This window comes from Pan troglodytes, chromosome 9 (assembly GCF_028858775.2).
Source record: "Pan troglodytes isolate AG18354 chromosome 9, NHGRI_mPanTro3-v2.0_pri, whole genome shotgun sequence".
In the NCBI taxonomy this organism is placed as follows: domain Eukaryota; kingdom Metazoa; phylum Chordata; class Mammalia; order Primates; family Hominidae; genus Pan; species Pan troglodytes.
In genome coordinates, this window is record NC_072407.2 from 68,646,436 (window position 1) to 68,661,199 (window position 14,764).

Consider the following 14,764-nt stretch of genomic DNA (forward strand, 5'->3'; position numbering starts at 1 on the left):
CGGCAGCTCTTGACAGGGGGAGGGCCTGGGGCCTCCTGCGGGCGGGCCGGGGGCGGGCCTGGGGCCGGGCTCAGGCCTTGTAAGGAGTGGGCTGGGGCGGCTGCCAGCTCCCTGCTCCCTCTCCCCCGGGGGCCGCTAGAGCAGGAAGCAGTGGGGTGGGGGGCTCTAAGGTTGGGGGTGGAGGAGGGGAGAAGGCGCAGTTGACGGCTGCCCCAGGCCCCATGGGGCTGAGAGTCAGGGGGTGGGAAAAGCCTGCCTGCCGAGCTCTGTGACCCTTAAGTTGGGGCTCCGGGCTGTGGGGTGAGGTCGCTTCCGAGAGACTCAGAGACCCAAATCTGGACACAGCAGCCCCATCACACCCGGGAGCAGTCTCAGCCCAGCTGCTCACCATGCACGGGAACACCCTCATGCCCACTCCTTTCTTGCCCCACAGACGCGCGCATGCGCCTCCCCCACCCCCAGCCCCATGCAAGAGTGCACTCTCTGCCAAGCTGTTTGTCCCTTCACCTCACCGTGGACCTATGCTGGCTCGCAGATGACTCCCTTGCCACACGTACACACATTCTGACATGCTGAGACCCTAGGTGCACATACAAAAATGGTGTGGCATTCTACATGGCCTGACATATGAAGACCTCCGATTCGGCCTGAATGGAAACAGCTTGGTCACCCAGGCACAGGCATCCTCAGCCTCTCATTTATTTACTGAGCCCCTGCGTCAGCCTCTCCCCCCAACACTCAAGCTTTCTGGTTCCAGCTGGGCCAGCGTGTGGGGGTGTTGGGGGAGTGAGGGGGCCAGGGGCTGCCCTCCCCTCACCCCAGCTCAGCCTGGGGCCCTGGGAACCTGGGCTTAGAGGGGGAGGAGGCAGCCCCTAAACAGGAAATGCCTCTCTGGGCTCCTGCGTCAGGAAGGCAGGGTGCGTGGTTTAGGGGGCTGGGTGGGGGCTGGGCTGCATGCAGGATGTGGAAGGCTGTGAGGGGACCCATGCAAGGCCATGTATGGGCATGGGGCACACAGTGACATATATGTGTATATGTGACACAGGCATCACGTGTGTGGAGCCCTCCCTGCCCCCGGGGCCGGCTGTTTCGGCCTGGCCAGGGTCCTCTTCCCGCCCTTCCTGGAGGCCTCTGGAGGCATGTGCACTGAGCCCATCACCCAGGATGGCCTCTGGGGAGCTGGCTGGCGGATTAACCCATGCACACCCGCTGCACTCTTAGCAGAAGTTAGAAACAGTGTGGGGAGGTGGGGGAGAGGTTCCGCCCTTCAGTAAACTGCCCTGATGCAGCTTCCCCCTCTGCCACAGATGGATCGACTTTGTGACTGCAGGGGAGTCACTGGCCCTCTCTGGGTCTCCTTTTTTCTCAGTTGCAACATGAGGGCAATGAGTCCAGGATCTTTAGCTCAGCAGGGCTGAGATATTGCGTCACAGCGCTCAGTGTTTGCAAATGTGCTTTGTCAGCTGTGGAGCCTGAAGCAAATGTTCCTGTCTTCTGAGCATATGTGGTGGGTGGAGACCAGGGTGCGTTTTTGCAAACCACCTTACAGTGCCTAGGCTGGCCCTGCAGACCCAGCCAGCCCCTCGAGAACCAGGGCTTAGGAAGTTCTTGCCATATGCCTGGAAGTTCCTTCTTACAAGGTCTATACATGTGAAGCACACAGAATGACTCCCCTTCTCAGGAGACAAAAGTCAAGATGGAGGAGTTCATCCTTCTGTTGGCTCAGGCCCCAAACCTTGAGATCATGCTTGACTCCTCTCTTTCTCCCACAGCCCACATCCAGTCTCTCAGCAAATCCTGTTGGCTTCACTTTCAAAAGAGATCCAGAATCTGACCACTCCTGGACACCTTCTTTGCCACCCACCCCCGGCCCAGGTGGCTAGCAACGCCAATCTAGATTTCCCCAACAGCCTCTCCCGTGGTGTCTCTCTTGCCCTCTCCATCCTGCCAGAGGGATCCTTTCAAAATCCAAGTCAGATCTGATCACTTCTCCATTCAGAACCCTCTGAGCCCCCCATCTCGCTTAGAGGAAGGGCCACAGTCCTTGCCATGGCCTCCAGGTCTATGTCATCTGCCTCCAAACTCTGGCCTCATTGCTGTTCCTTAAATGCTCCAGACACTCTGCCTCACAGCCTTGGTCTTGGCTGTTCCTGCTGCCTGGAATGCTCTTCCTCCAATATAAAAATGCTCTGCTTCTTTACCTTCTCCAGGGCTCAGCTCAAGTACCAGAGTCCTTGACCATCTCACCCCACCCCACACCGCCCCCTGGGGCTCCTTGACCACTGGATCTTCCTGCATTTTCTCGCTCTGCACTTATCACTATCTGACATTAAATATATTTACTTGTGAAATTAGTTGGACGTGGTGGTGCACCTGTAATCCCAGCTACTCGGGAGGCTGAGGCAGGAGAATCATTTGAACCTGGGAGGTGGAGGTTGCAGTGAGCCAAGATTGCGCCACTGCACACTCCAGCCTGGGCGACAGAGCAAGACTGTGGAAAAGAAAAGAGGAGAGGAGAGGAGGGGAGGGGAGGGGAGAGGCGAGTGGGAGAGAAAAAGAAAAGAAGGAAAGATGTTGGGAACAAGCCCCCCAAAATTTGGCCATAAACTGGCCCCAAAACTGGCCATAAACAAAATCTCTGCAGCACTGTGACATGTTCATGATGGCCATAACGCCCACACTGGAAGGCTGTGGGTTTACCAGAATGAGAGCAAGGAACACCTGGCCCCGCCCAGGGCGGAAAACCGCTTAAAGGCATTCTTAAGCCACAAACAACAGCATGAGTGATCTGTGCCTTAAGGACATGCTCCTGCTGCAGTTAACTAGCCCAACCTATTCCTTTAATTCAGCCCATCCCTTCGTTTCCCATAAGGGATACTTTTAGTTAATTTAATATCTATAGAAACAATGCTAATGACTGGCTTGCTGTTAATAAATACGTGGGTAAATCTCTGTTCGGGGCTCTCAGCTCTGAAGGCTGTGAGACCCCTGGTTTCTCACTTCACACCTCTATATTTCTGTGTGTGTGTCTTTAATTCCTCTAGCACCGCTGGGTTAGGGTCTCCCCGACCAAGCTGGTCTCAGCAGAAAGAGAGAACGAACGAAAGAAAGAAAGAGAAAAGACTTACATGTTAGACCTAAAACCATAAAAACCCTAGAAGAAAACCTAGGCAATACCATTCAGGACATAGGCATGGGCAAGGACTTCATGTCTAAAACACCAAAAGCAATGGCAACAAAAGCCAAAATTGACAAATGGGATCTAATTAAACTAAAGAGCTTCTGTACAGCAAAAGAAACCACCATCAAAGTGAACAGGCAACCTACAGAATGGGAGAAAGTTTTTGCAACCTACTCATCTGACAAAGGGCTAATATCCAGAATCTACAATGAACTCAAACAAATTTACAAGAAAAAGCAAACAACCCTATCAAAAAGTGGGCGAAGGATATGAACAGACAATTCTCAAAAGAAGACAATTATGCAGCCAAAAAACACATGAAAAAATGCTCATCATCACTGGCCATCAGAGAAATGTAAATCAAAACCACAATGAGATACCATCTCACACCAGTTAGAATGGCGATCATTAAAAAGTCAGGAAACAACAGGTGCTGGAGAGGATGTGGAGAAGTAAGAACACTTTTACACTGTTGGTGGGACTGTAAACTAGTTCAACCATTGTGGAAGTCAGTGTGGTGATTCCTCAGGGATCTAGAACTAGAAATACCATTTGGCCCAGCCATCCCATTACTGGATATATACCCAAAGGATTATAAATCATGCTGCTATAAAGACACATGCACACGTATGTTTATTGCAGCACTATTCACAATAGCAAAGGCTTGGAACCAACCCAAATGTCCAACAATGATAGACTGTATTAAGAAAATGTGGCACATATACACCATGGAATACTACGCAGCCATAAAAAATGATGAGTTCATGTCCTTTGTAGGGACATAGATGAAGCTGGAAGCCATCATTCTCAGCAAACTATCGCAAGGACAAAAAAACCAAACACCGCATGTTCTCACTCATAGGTGAGAATTGAACAATGAGAACACGTGGACACAGGAAGGGGAACATCACACACCGGTGACTGTTGTAGGGTGGGGGATGGGGGAGGGATAGCATCAGGAGATATACCTAATGCTAAATGACAAGTTAATGGGTGCAGCACACCAACATGGCAAATGTATACATATGTAACAAACCTGCACGTTGTGCACGTGTATCTTAAAACTTAAAGTATAATAATAATAAAAAAAATTTAAAAAAGGAAAGAGAGAAAGAGAGAAGGAAGGAAAGAAGGAAGGAAGGAAGGAAAGGAGAAGAAGGAAGGGGAAGGAAGAAGGAAAGGAGAGGAAGGGAGGGGTGGGGATAGGAGGGAAAGGAAGGGAAAGGAAGAAGGGAGGGAGGAAGGAAGGAAAGAGAGAGAGGAAGGAAGGAAGGAAGAAAGAAAAAGAAATTTACTTGTGGATTTGCTTATTGCTTATGGCCCAAATCTCCCCTAGCCAGTGTTTCTCAACCTTGGAGTTACTGGTATTCAGGCCTGGGTAATTACTTGTTGTAGGGACTGCGTGGTGCATTGCAAGGTGTTTAGCAGTGTTCCTGGCTCCTATGTAGATGCCAGTGGCATCCCTCCAGTTGGACCATCCAAAATGTCTCCAGACATTGCCAAATGTCATGTTCCCTGGAAGCAGCATCACTCCCAGGGGAGAACTTCTGCCCTTGGAGACTGTGAGCTCCATGAGAGCAGGGTTGTTATTTGGTTCCCTGCTCTATCCCCAAGCCTAGAAAGCTCCTGACTCATTCACAATGCCTCGTGAATGAGCTTCAAAGAAGTGATGAACCTGGCTCAGGGAGATGCAGTGGGGAGCTGGGATTCTTCCTGCAGCCAAAGCTCACGTGTCCCCAACACTCACTGGCCTTCCACATGAAGTCAGACCACCTCTGGCAATCGGCAGGCCTTTTTGCAGATGGGGAAACTGAGGTACAAGGAGTTTCAAAGAGTGTCGGTGGCAGGAATGGGACTAGAGCCAAGGTCTCCTTATTCTTATTCCAGTTCTCTTTTTGCTGTAGCACCCTCAGGCATCATTTGAGCAAAGTTCTGAGAGTTAGGCCTCAAGTCAAAAACCAAAGACGGGGCAGGGCACAGTGGCTCACGCCTGTAATCCCAGCACTTTGGGAGGCCAAGGTGGGCCCATCACATGAGGCCCGGAGTTCGAGACCAGCCTGGCCAATATGGTGGAACCTCGTCTCTATTAAAAATACAAAAATTAGCCCGGCGTGTTGGTGGGTACCTGTGGTCCCAGCTACTCGGGAGACTGAAGCACAAGAATCGCTTGAACCTGGAGGCGGAGGCTGCAGTGAGCCGAGATCACCCCCTGCAGTCCAGCCTGGGTAACAGAGACTCCATCTCCAAAAAACAAAAACAAGATGGGAGGAAGGCATACCAGGAAGAAGGCACAGCCTGGGCAAGACTACTGAGGTGGCAGAGCTCAAGATGGGTTTGGAGAATACAAAGGACTCCACCAGGCTGAAGTGAGGGACATTGTTAGGGACAGTAAGGAGTGGAGAAAAGGAGCAGGGGCCTGTCTTGAAAGGTGTTGAAGTTGTCCCTAAAAGTCCGGAGCTCCCTTCTGGAGGCCATGGGGAAGAGAGGCATGATGAGAGATCTCTGTGGCTTGTGTGTGGTGGGTGGAGGGGGCTTGGAGGCCAGGGACCAGTTAGGAGGCTGTTGCAATAGTCTGGGAAAGGGGAGGGAGCTGGCTGGAGAGCCCGGCGGCAGGGCGGGCCGGGCTGGGGGAGGCAGCCTCCGGAGGCTCCTTAGGGGCAGTCCTGAGCCTGGTCCAAGGGTGTGGTGAGCCCAGTCATGAGTCGGGCAATGGCCAGTACTAGGGCGTCTAAGGGGACGGACGGCTGCAGGCCGTCTGACAAGTGGGTGGATGGGATCAGAGGTCAGGAGTCCAGCCTCTGTGGGGGTGAGGGGTTGGGGGGCAAGCAGGCAAAGCAGGAGAAGAAAGGTCAAAGGCCAAATTCCAGATGTCTTGGCTGGGCCTACTTGCAAGTGGAAGGAGGCCTGAGCCAGCATGAGGGATGGAGAAGGCAGGAAGGGGCACCTCTGGCCTCTGTGAGGCTAAGCGTCTGGTGGATTGGGAATGAGACTTGGAGAGGTATCTGGTTGCTCAGTTCGGGAGGGTGCCCAGCACTCAGCAGCCTCCCCAAGGTTGTGTGAGGTAAGGTTGAGGCTGCCCAAGAACTGTTTTATCTAGTGAGGCTGGAGGATGTAGCGGGCATAGCATCAGGGATCTGGGTTTAAGGGGCTGGAGAGGGGTTGGTTGGGGTCTTGTTCTTCCTGCTAGTCTTTCAGCCTAGCAGAGAGAAGATGCTAATTGATACAATAAATGCTTGGAGGATGGGTGGGTGGATATATGGATGGATGGATGCATGGATGGATGGAGGCATGCATGAGTGGATGGATTGATGGACGGATGGATGAATGCATGCATGGATAATGAATGAGTGGGTGGCTGGCTGGGTGGATACATGGATGTTGATCTGGGGTGGGTGTGTGGGTGGATGGATGCATGGATGGGTGAATGCATGGGTGTGTGGGTGGGTGGATACATGAGTAGATGGGTAGACGGATGAATGCATGTATGCACAGATGTATGAGTGGGTAGAAGGATGCTTGGGCAGAAGATGGATGGATGGGTGGATGGATGGATGGATAGATGTATGCATGCATAGAGCTGTATGTGGCTGGACAGATGCATGGGTGGGTGGCTGGACAGATGCATGGGTGGGTGGCTGGACAGATGCATGGGTGGGTGGATGAGTGGGCAGAGGCATGCATAGATGATGCATGGGTGCATGGTGGGTAGATGCATGAGTAGATGGGCAAATGGATGGATGCATGGGTGGGTGGGTGGATGGATGCATGCATGCATGTATGAAGGCATGGGTGGGTGGATGCATGGGTGGATAGATGGATGGATGCATGGGTGGGAGAGTGAATAGATGGATGGATGGATGGATGCATGGGTGCATGGGTGGGTGGGAGGATGTTTACGTGGAGAATAGGTGGATGGGTGGTTGGGTGGACGGGAGGCTAAATGGAAGGATGTAGAAATGAGTAAGTGGATGGATGGATAGATGGGTAGGTGGGCAGGTGTGTGGATGAGAAGATTTTGAGATGCATGTTTGGATATAGGGCCACAGGCAGAAGTGGGAGGTCCTGAGTCATAACTAGCAGCCACCATGATGAATGACATGCTCAGAACAGAACTCCGCGGCTCTGCAGAAGTGCAGCCCAGGAGGACAGGACAACTTAGACTACCACTGGCAGGGATCAGGTGTGATGCTTCTCGTGGTACCAAACAGCCTGTTTTCTGCTGGGTTCTGAGGCCAACATGTCTCCCTGGCTGAGGGTAGGGACGATGTACCTTCCAAGCTCAGGAGGCCAGGCTCAGCTCACATCGGGGGTCAGGAGGCTGGGGTTCCCTGCTCTGATCATGGCCCATATGAGGGGAGCTCATCTGAAGAACAGCATGAACACAGAGGCCCATGGCCTGAGAAGGAGCCTTGTCTTGCAGCTACTGGGACAGGCAAGAAGCAGATGGTGGTTTTGGATGCCATGTGTGGGCCTGTGGGGGTGAGGGTGAGGGCGGCCTGAAGAAGGGCTGGCCCAGAGAGGGCCCAGTGGAACAGCCAGGGTGGGGTATCGAGTGTGATTAGGGGACACCCCCCAGGCAGGCGTCCTGGACGGCCTTGGCACGCCAGGCCGCTGAGCCAGCACATTGCTTTGTGTACAAATCACCTCCTTTTCTCCTTTTCTTCTGTTCCCATCCCCCACCTCCCTCCACGCCTAAATTCTTCCCAAACCACCCCAGCCTTCGGACTGTCAGGAGGAAGCTTTGATGTGTGGTGGGTGGGAGGCCACTGGTCTTGGGTGGGCGCTGGGGGGTCCCTGCCACCCAAGTCCAGGCATCTACCCCAGGCAGGAGTTGGGGAGGGAAGGGAGCGACTGCAGCCTCCTCCCCCTCCCCAACCTGTGTGCTTCTGGATGGGAGATCCCTGCCGGAAGGGGAGGCAGTGGTGCTGGGGAATGGGCCGGGTGGGAGGAATAGGCTTGGGGAAGGGGGACCCAGGAAAAGCGTGGTCCAGACCAGGCCTAGCCCCTGAGGGTAAAGGATCCTGCCGACCGAAGGGGGCTGAGGGTTGGGGGTGTGTTTACCATGGTGAGAGGCCATGTTCGTGTTCCTGGATGCTTGCATGTGTGCATGTGTGTGTGCACGTGCATGTGTTTGTGTATGTGTGTGCGCGTGTGCATGTGTGTGCTTGCAAAGGCCTGGGACTGCTGTGAGTGTACAGCTGGGTGATGTGCGTGTGTCCCCGCGAGTCCACACCTGTGCCCACAGCTGTGAGGGAGCAGCATATGGCTGCCCCCAGATTGTCCAACCTGGGCCCAGCTGGGACCCCAGTTCCCTCTCGTGGCAGAAGCCTGACCTGAACATCTGGCCCCATCTGCCCATAAGAAAGGGAGTCCCAGAGCACGTGTCAGAGCTAGAAGGGCCCAGGCCTCCTGCCCCAGTGTAGGAGCAGCCCTTCTCAGGGTCACAGGTTCCTCACCTGTGCAAGGGGTGCCTGTGGAGTGGACACTGTGGTCCCCGTGGTGTCTGCCAGAGGCCTACCACCCAGGGCAACCAACTCGTCCAGGTTTGCTGACCACTTTCTTGGTTTCAGCACTGAAAGTCCCATGTCCTAGGACACCCTCAACACCCCTGCCAATCCCAGGAAATCGAGATGGCTGGTTCCACTTGCCTGGGACACTTCTCTTTCCACCACATCCTTCCCCCTGCTACCCCTGTCCCTGCCTCCCCCCACCCCATCTCTGGAACCTTCTCTGAAGGTTCTTACTTTCCCCTTTGCTTCCTGTCTTGTGCCCTCTTCCTCCTGCCCCTTACTGTCCCCAGGGTCTCACTCCGTCTCTCTCTGGCTGCAGGGGTCTCTTTCTCTCTGCTCCCCTCTCTTCCCTCTCTGTCTCTCTCCTCTCCTGCCCTCAGGATCGTCCCCTGCTTGGTTTCTGGGGTCTGTCTCTCCATTCTCTGCTCACTTTGGTCTCCCCCTCCACCACCGGTGTCTCCCTGTCTCTGTCTCAGGGTCTCTGGCTCGCCACCTTCCCTGGGTGGTCCAGACCTCCCTCTTGTCTCCTGGCACCACACCCCCACGGGGCTGGCTGGGGTGGAAGCCAGGTCTGGGGGCTGTGACCAGGCCGGGAAGGGGAACCCAAGCAGACATGATATTTATGTTAGGACTTCAAAGTGGGGCAGAGGCCGCAGTGGGGGTGGAGGGAGGGAGGGAGGTGCTAGCAGAAGCCAGACTAAGGTCAGCACCGGCCCCTCCCAGCTGAGGGTCTCCTTGGTGACACATACCTCCCCGTGGGACCCTGAGACTCGGCGTAGGGACAGAATGGACTATTTTTGTGCAGAGTTCCAAGAAAGGCACTTCCTGCACCTCCGCCCTGCCCCCAGCCCCATCCTTTCTTCCTGTCACCCTGCAGCTGGGTCTGGGCGCTGCGGGCCCCACCTCCTCTGAGCATCAGCCTGGCCCCGGAGACAGGGGTTCTGAGGGTGGCAGAAGCACAGGGCTCGACCTCAGCAGGAAAACATCCCTGGCATGGGGACAGCCCGTGCGTTCCCGGCTCTCTGGCAGAGGCCTCGCCTGGCAGGGCTGTGCGGGGCTGTAACCCAGTTGGCCCCAACCCAGCCAGGCGGACCCAGCCCTTTGGGGCCTCTGAGCTGTCAGCCTGAGGGCCTGAGGGGCCAAAATGGGCCAAGAGGGTCACCACACCCCTGCCCCCACCCTTGGCCTAACCCCTGCTAAAGACACCCAGCTGCTAGGACCTGGAAGGCGTGGGGTCAGGGGCCCTGGCCCTGGGTGGGGTGGGTGGGAAGGGCCGATTGTCTCATCCTGCAGCTCAGCTGAGCCCCGAGCCCCTCCCAGGGGCTGCGTCCAGCAGGCACCCTTCAGGCTGGGCCACCCCCTCAGGAAGTCCTCTGCCCCCAGACTCAAGGCTCGCTCTGGACCCAGGACCCTCTGGTCCAAAGCCCATTCAGGCCCCAAATGCCCCAGCCCCTGGGCCAGTGTCTCCTCCAGGGTCCTCCCCAGGCTCTTCCTGTGAATCACTCAGGCTGGAATCTGATGAGCTCAGGCCTCCCCACCCAGCACTGCCTGCCTCTGCCTCCTGCCTGGCTAGTGGGGTCACCACACCCCTCATGGGGGTCTTTTCCAGCAACCCACATCTCCCACCAGGGTCTAGCATGGGCTGGGGTGGGTGAGTGGTGGTGGGACAGGCCAGGGCTGGAGTGAGGAGACTCGGGAGAGGGCTTGGACCGCTTCTGTGTGCTCCAAAGTATAAAAGTCTGTGTGTGTCTGTGTGTGTGTGTCTGTGTGTCTATGTGTGTGTGTGTCTGTCTTTGTGTGTCTGTGTGTCTGTGTGTGTATGTCTCTGTGAGTTTCTGTGTGTGTCTTTGTGTGTCTCTGTGTGTGTTTGCACTTCAAATGCTTGGAGAGTGGGAAGGGGCAGCCGTGTGCTGTGTCTCGGGAGAGTGTGCGCCGTTGCGTCTGAGTGGGGGATGGAGTGTGCCGGTGGCAGTTCTGCACAGGTAGGTCTAGTGCATCATGGGATCCCAGTGTAGGTGGTCACCATGTGTCTCTGTGTCAGCCTGTCCCCGTGTGTGTGTCCAGGAGTCACACTCTGAACCCAAGAACAAGGGTGCTGAAATATTTCAGTGTTTGCAGATCCAGGGATGTCTGAGTGGGTGGCTGGTCTGTGTCAGGGTGTGTCTGGGAGGAGGGGCGCCAGTGTGTCCCTGCACCCCATCCCGCAGGAGTGAATGGCTGACAGTGTCAGGGTGTGCCTGTTAACCCAGGGGGTGCCCCAGGGTTGTTGCACGTGCCCGTGGCTGGCAGGATGTGCACCCTGTGTGGGAATGTGGGTCAGACAGTGTCACTGTGTGTTAATTGTGGGTGTGAACATGGGTTGCAAGGCCATGGCAGGGTGCTAGATGCTCTGTGTTGAAGGTGTGGCAGGGTAGGGTGGGACTCAATGACTGCCTTCTGCTGCACCCCTTTCAGGCCACCCAGTAGGCCCCTGGTTCCTAGAACACACTGGCCCACAGAACCAGGGATATGCAGCCCTTCCCTCACTCCCCATTCGCAGGGTCCCAGGGACCCACCACCGGGTGCTTTCCTCCTAGCAGCAGGCTGGGAGCACTGAGTCCCCTGGGTCCTCCGCCTCAGCAGAGGGGACCCTGCACGTGGCCAGGAATGAGGTGCGCTCTGCCCCCTGGTGGCAGCGATGAAGGATGCGCCACCCTGCACCCCAGGAAAGCGGAGGGACGGTTTAGGCTGCGTCTTTCCGAATCAGTCATTCCACATAGATTCACAAGTGCCAGTTCCGGCCCGGCCATTGTTCAAGGCCCTTGAGATTTAACTGCGAACAAGGTGGGGTTGGCTCTGGCATTCTAGTGAGGGAAACAGACAATAAACTTGCATACAGAACCACCGTGACTTTAGGAGTGATAAGGTCAATGCTTCCAAGTAAGGAAATGACCCGGCTGCTCTTTAATAGATCCAAACGTCAGAGTTCCAGTCTTGCCCTGCAGCAGCAGACGCTGGGCCAGGCATGTCACCTCTTGGAGCCTTGGCTTCTTTTTCCATAAGGACAAAGGCTGGGGAAGGGGTGGCATGGAATCCCTAGGACACAGTGAGCTTTCAATTACCACCCAGATCACGCCATGCAAATGGAGAGATGTGACCTATTTCCCTTTGGCTGGAGCTGGGGGCGCTTGGTGCTTGGTCTATAACAGACACTTTTGTTGTTGTTGTTGTTTGATTTTTTTTTTGGAGTCTTGCTCTGTCGCCCAGGCTGGAATGCAGTGGTGTGATCTCAGCTCACTGCAACCTCCACCTCCCAGGTTCAAGCAATTCTCCAGTCTCAGCCTCCCAAGTAGCTGGAACTACAGGCGTGAGCCACCTTGCCCAGCTAACTTCAATATTTTTAGTAGAGATGGGGTTTCACCATGTTGGCTAGGCTGGTCTTGAACTCCTGACCTCAGGTGATCGGCCTACCTCGGCCTCCCAGAGTGCTAGGATTACAGGCCTGAGCCACCTTGCCCGGCCTATAACAGATGTTTGATAGATGTGCTGAGTGGACATATAAATCAGCCCCTCTGCTTTGAAGGACTACAGAACCTGGTGTCTGAGCCCTTTGTCCTGTAACAAGGCACTTTCCCTGAGCAAGTCTGAGTTTTCTCATCTGTAAAATGGGGCTAGTGAGACTGGTCTTACACTGGCCTATCATTGTCTGCCTTGCCTGGAGGCTCTGCCCCAGGATCATAATCTTGTTGATGCTGATTTGGCCTGGACCCCTGACCAATCAGTTTCTTTTTTGTTTTCTTTTCATTTCTTTTTTTTTTTTTTTTTTTGAGATGGAGTCTTGCTCTGTTGCCCAGGGTGGAGTGCAGTGGTGTGATCTCGGGTCACTGCAACCTCTGCCTCCCGGGTTCAAGTGATTCTCTTGCCTCAGCCTCCCCAGTAGCTGGGACTACAGGTGTGTGCCACGACGCCTGGCTAATTTTTGTATTTTTAGTAGAGACGGGTTTCACCATGCTGGCCAGGCTGGTCTTGAACTCCTGACCTCAGATGATCCACTGGCCTCGGCCTCCCAAAGTGTTGGGATTACAGGCGTGAGCCACCAAGCCCAGCCCAGAGTTTCTTGAGAAGAAAAACCACAAGACCCAGGCAGCAGCTCCCTGTGGTGCCCCATCACTGGGGAGGGCAGGGAGGGGGTCAGGTCATGCTGAGCCTGGCAAGGGTGGGAAGGGCTTGCAGAGGCCCCAGAGCCTCATTCCCATGAGACCAGTTGTACATCCGGCCCCTGGGATCCTCCGAGCACCCTCTACAAACATTCCAGGTCCTTCCTCTGGGACTGAGCTTGACACATCCCGTGTTTGATTCCCAGAACCAAGTCCTCCCTTATACTCCCCAGGTTTCTGCCTCACTGTCCCTCACTCCTGGTTATCAAACTCCAATCAGTGAACAACATTTATTGAACGCCTATGGCATTTGTGCTCAGCATTGGACTGTGTGAGGCACTAGAGGTGAGTGGTGAAACAGGGAGGGGAATAGAAGAGCCAACGGGACACTTCCTATCAGCGAGAACCTTGGGAGGGCGTGGAAGTGGGGAGGGAAGAGCTGCTGGTGGCCTAGTGACAAAAAAATGGGAGCCGTGCAACTGGGCTGTATCTGGACTGCTCATCTGAAAGTCAATGTCTGGCTGGGTGCGGTAGCTCACGCCTGTAATCCCAGTAGTTTGGGAGGCCAAGGCAGGCGGATCACCTGAGGTCGGGAGTTTGAGACCAGCCTGGCCAACATGGGGAAACCCCGTCTCTACTAGTAACACAAAAATTAGCCAGGTGTGGTGGTGCACACCTGTAGTCCCAGCTACTCGGGAGGCTGAGGCAGGAGAATCACTTGAACTGGGAGGCGAAGATTGCTGTGAGCCGAGATGGCACCACTGCACTTTAGCCAGAGCGACAGAGCAAAACTCCATCTCAAACAAACAAACAAACGAACAAAAAAACCCAAAAAGCCAATGTCCACGATTTCTACCTCCCAGTTGTCATGTCTGACATTTGGGCTGACGTCCCCTCTGTGCTCAGTGCCCGAGGAGAGAGCCTCTGGGGTCATCCTCCATAAGGGGAAAATTCCTTCCTTCCTGGGGATGGCCCCCAAGAGGCTGGCCTTACCCAGACCCCAGAATCTAAGGGACCTGGGGGCTAGTGGCCTTGGCCCCTGTGCTGTCCCCAGGTTGCCTGATGCTGCTGGACTGCAAGGCCCGGGACCCCCTCTGCTGCTGCAGCATTGGAGGCGCCCTCACCCCTGGGTGATCACCCTCTCGGCAGATTCCCGGGCCGTGCACACCCCCTCGTGGTTGGTGGTCGGCACTTTTCCTTGTTTGGATTTGCTGCCTGCTCTGGGCTTCCTTGGGGGCTGCCCCGGCCTTTGTGGGTGGCTTAGAATGGAGGGTGGAGTTGGAACCTGATGCCCTGGTTTGGGCGCGGGAACCCTTAAGGACTTGCTATATGACATCCTGGGAGTCACTTTCCTGACCCTCAGTGGGCCCAAGTCATGGCCAAGTAAAGCTTTTGTGAGGGCCAAGAGTTTAGTGCAGAGAGCATGGTTTCTGAGCCCCCTCTCCATTCTGGAAGCTTATCTGCCAGCTGGTGGATCTCCCCAGAGATGCTGGAGGGCCTGGGAGGACTCCAAATCTTGGTGAGAGACTGTAACTTGGGTATTTTCTCCCCAGGGCCTGATTTCCAGGGGAATAACCTCCCTGAACTGGGCATCAGCAGGTGGGAGCCCTGTCTGGCAGAGAGCGGACTCCGGGAGAGAGTTAGCAGCCCAGCTCTCTCCCTCCCTTTCTGCCATGAGCTCTGCTTGTAGCAAAATCACCCATTTTGATCACTGGGACACTTCTGGGAGCCGAGCAGGGCAGCAATAGTGTCCCCACTTTACAGATGAGAGTACTGAGGCTTGCAGGTGCAGGTCCTTCTGGTGTCCAGGACAGGGGTGGGCCCCAAGCCTTTGCTGCTGTTCTGTGGCCTCTCTAAATCCTCCTGACACCTAAGAGCCATTGGAACATTTTAGGGTCTGGAAGTCCCAGCCTGGTGGGAGATACTTGGGTGGAGCC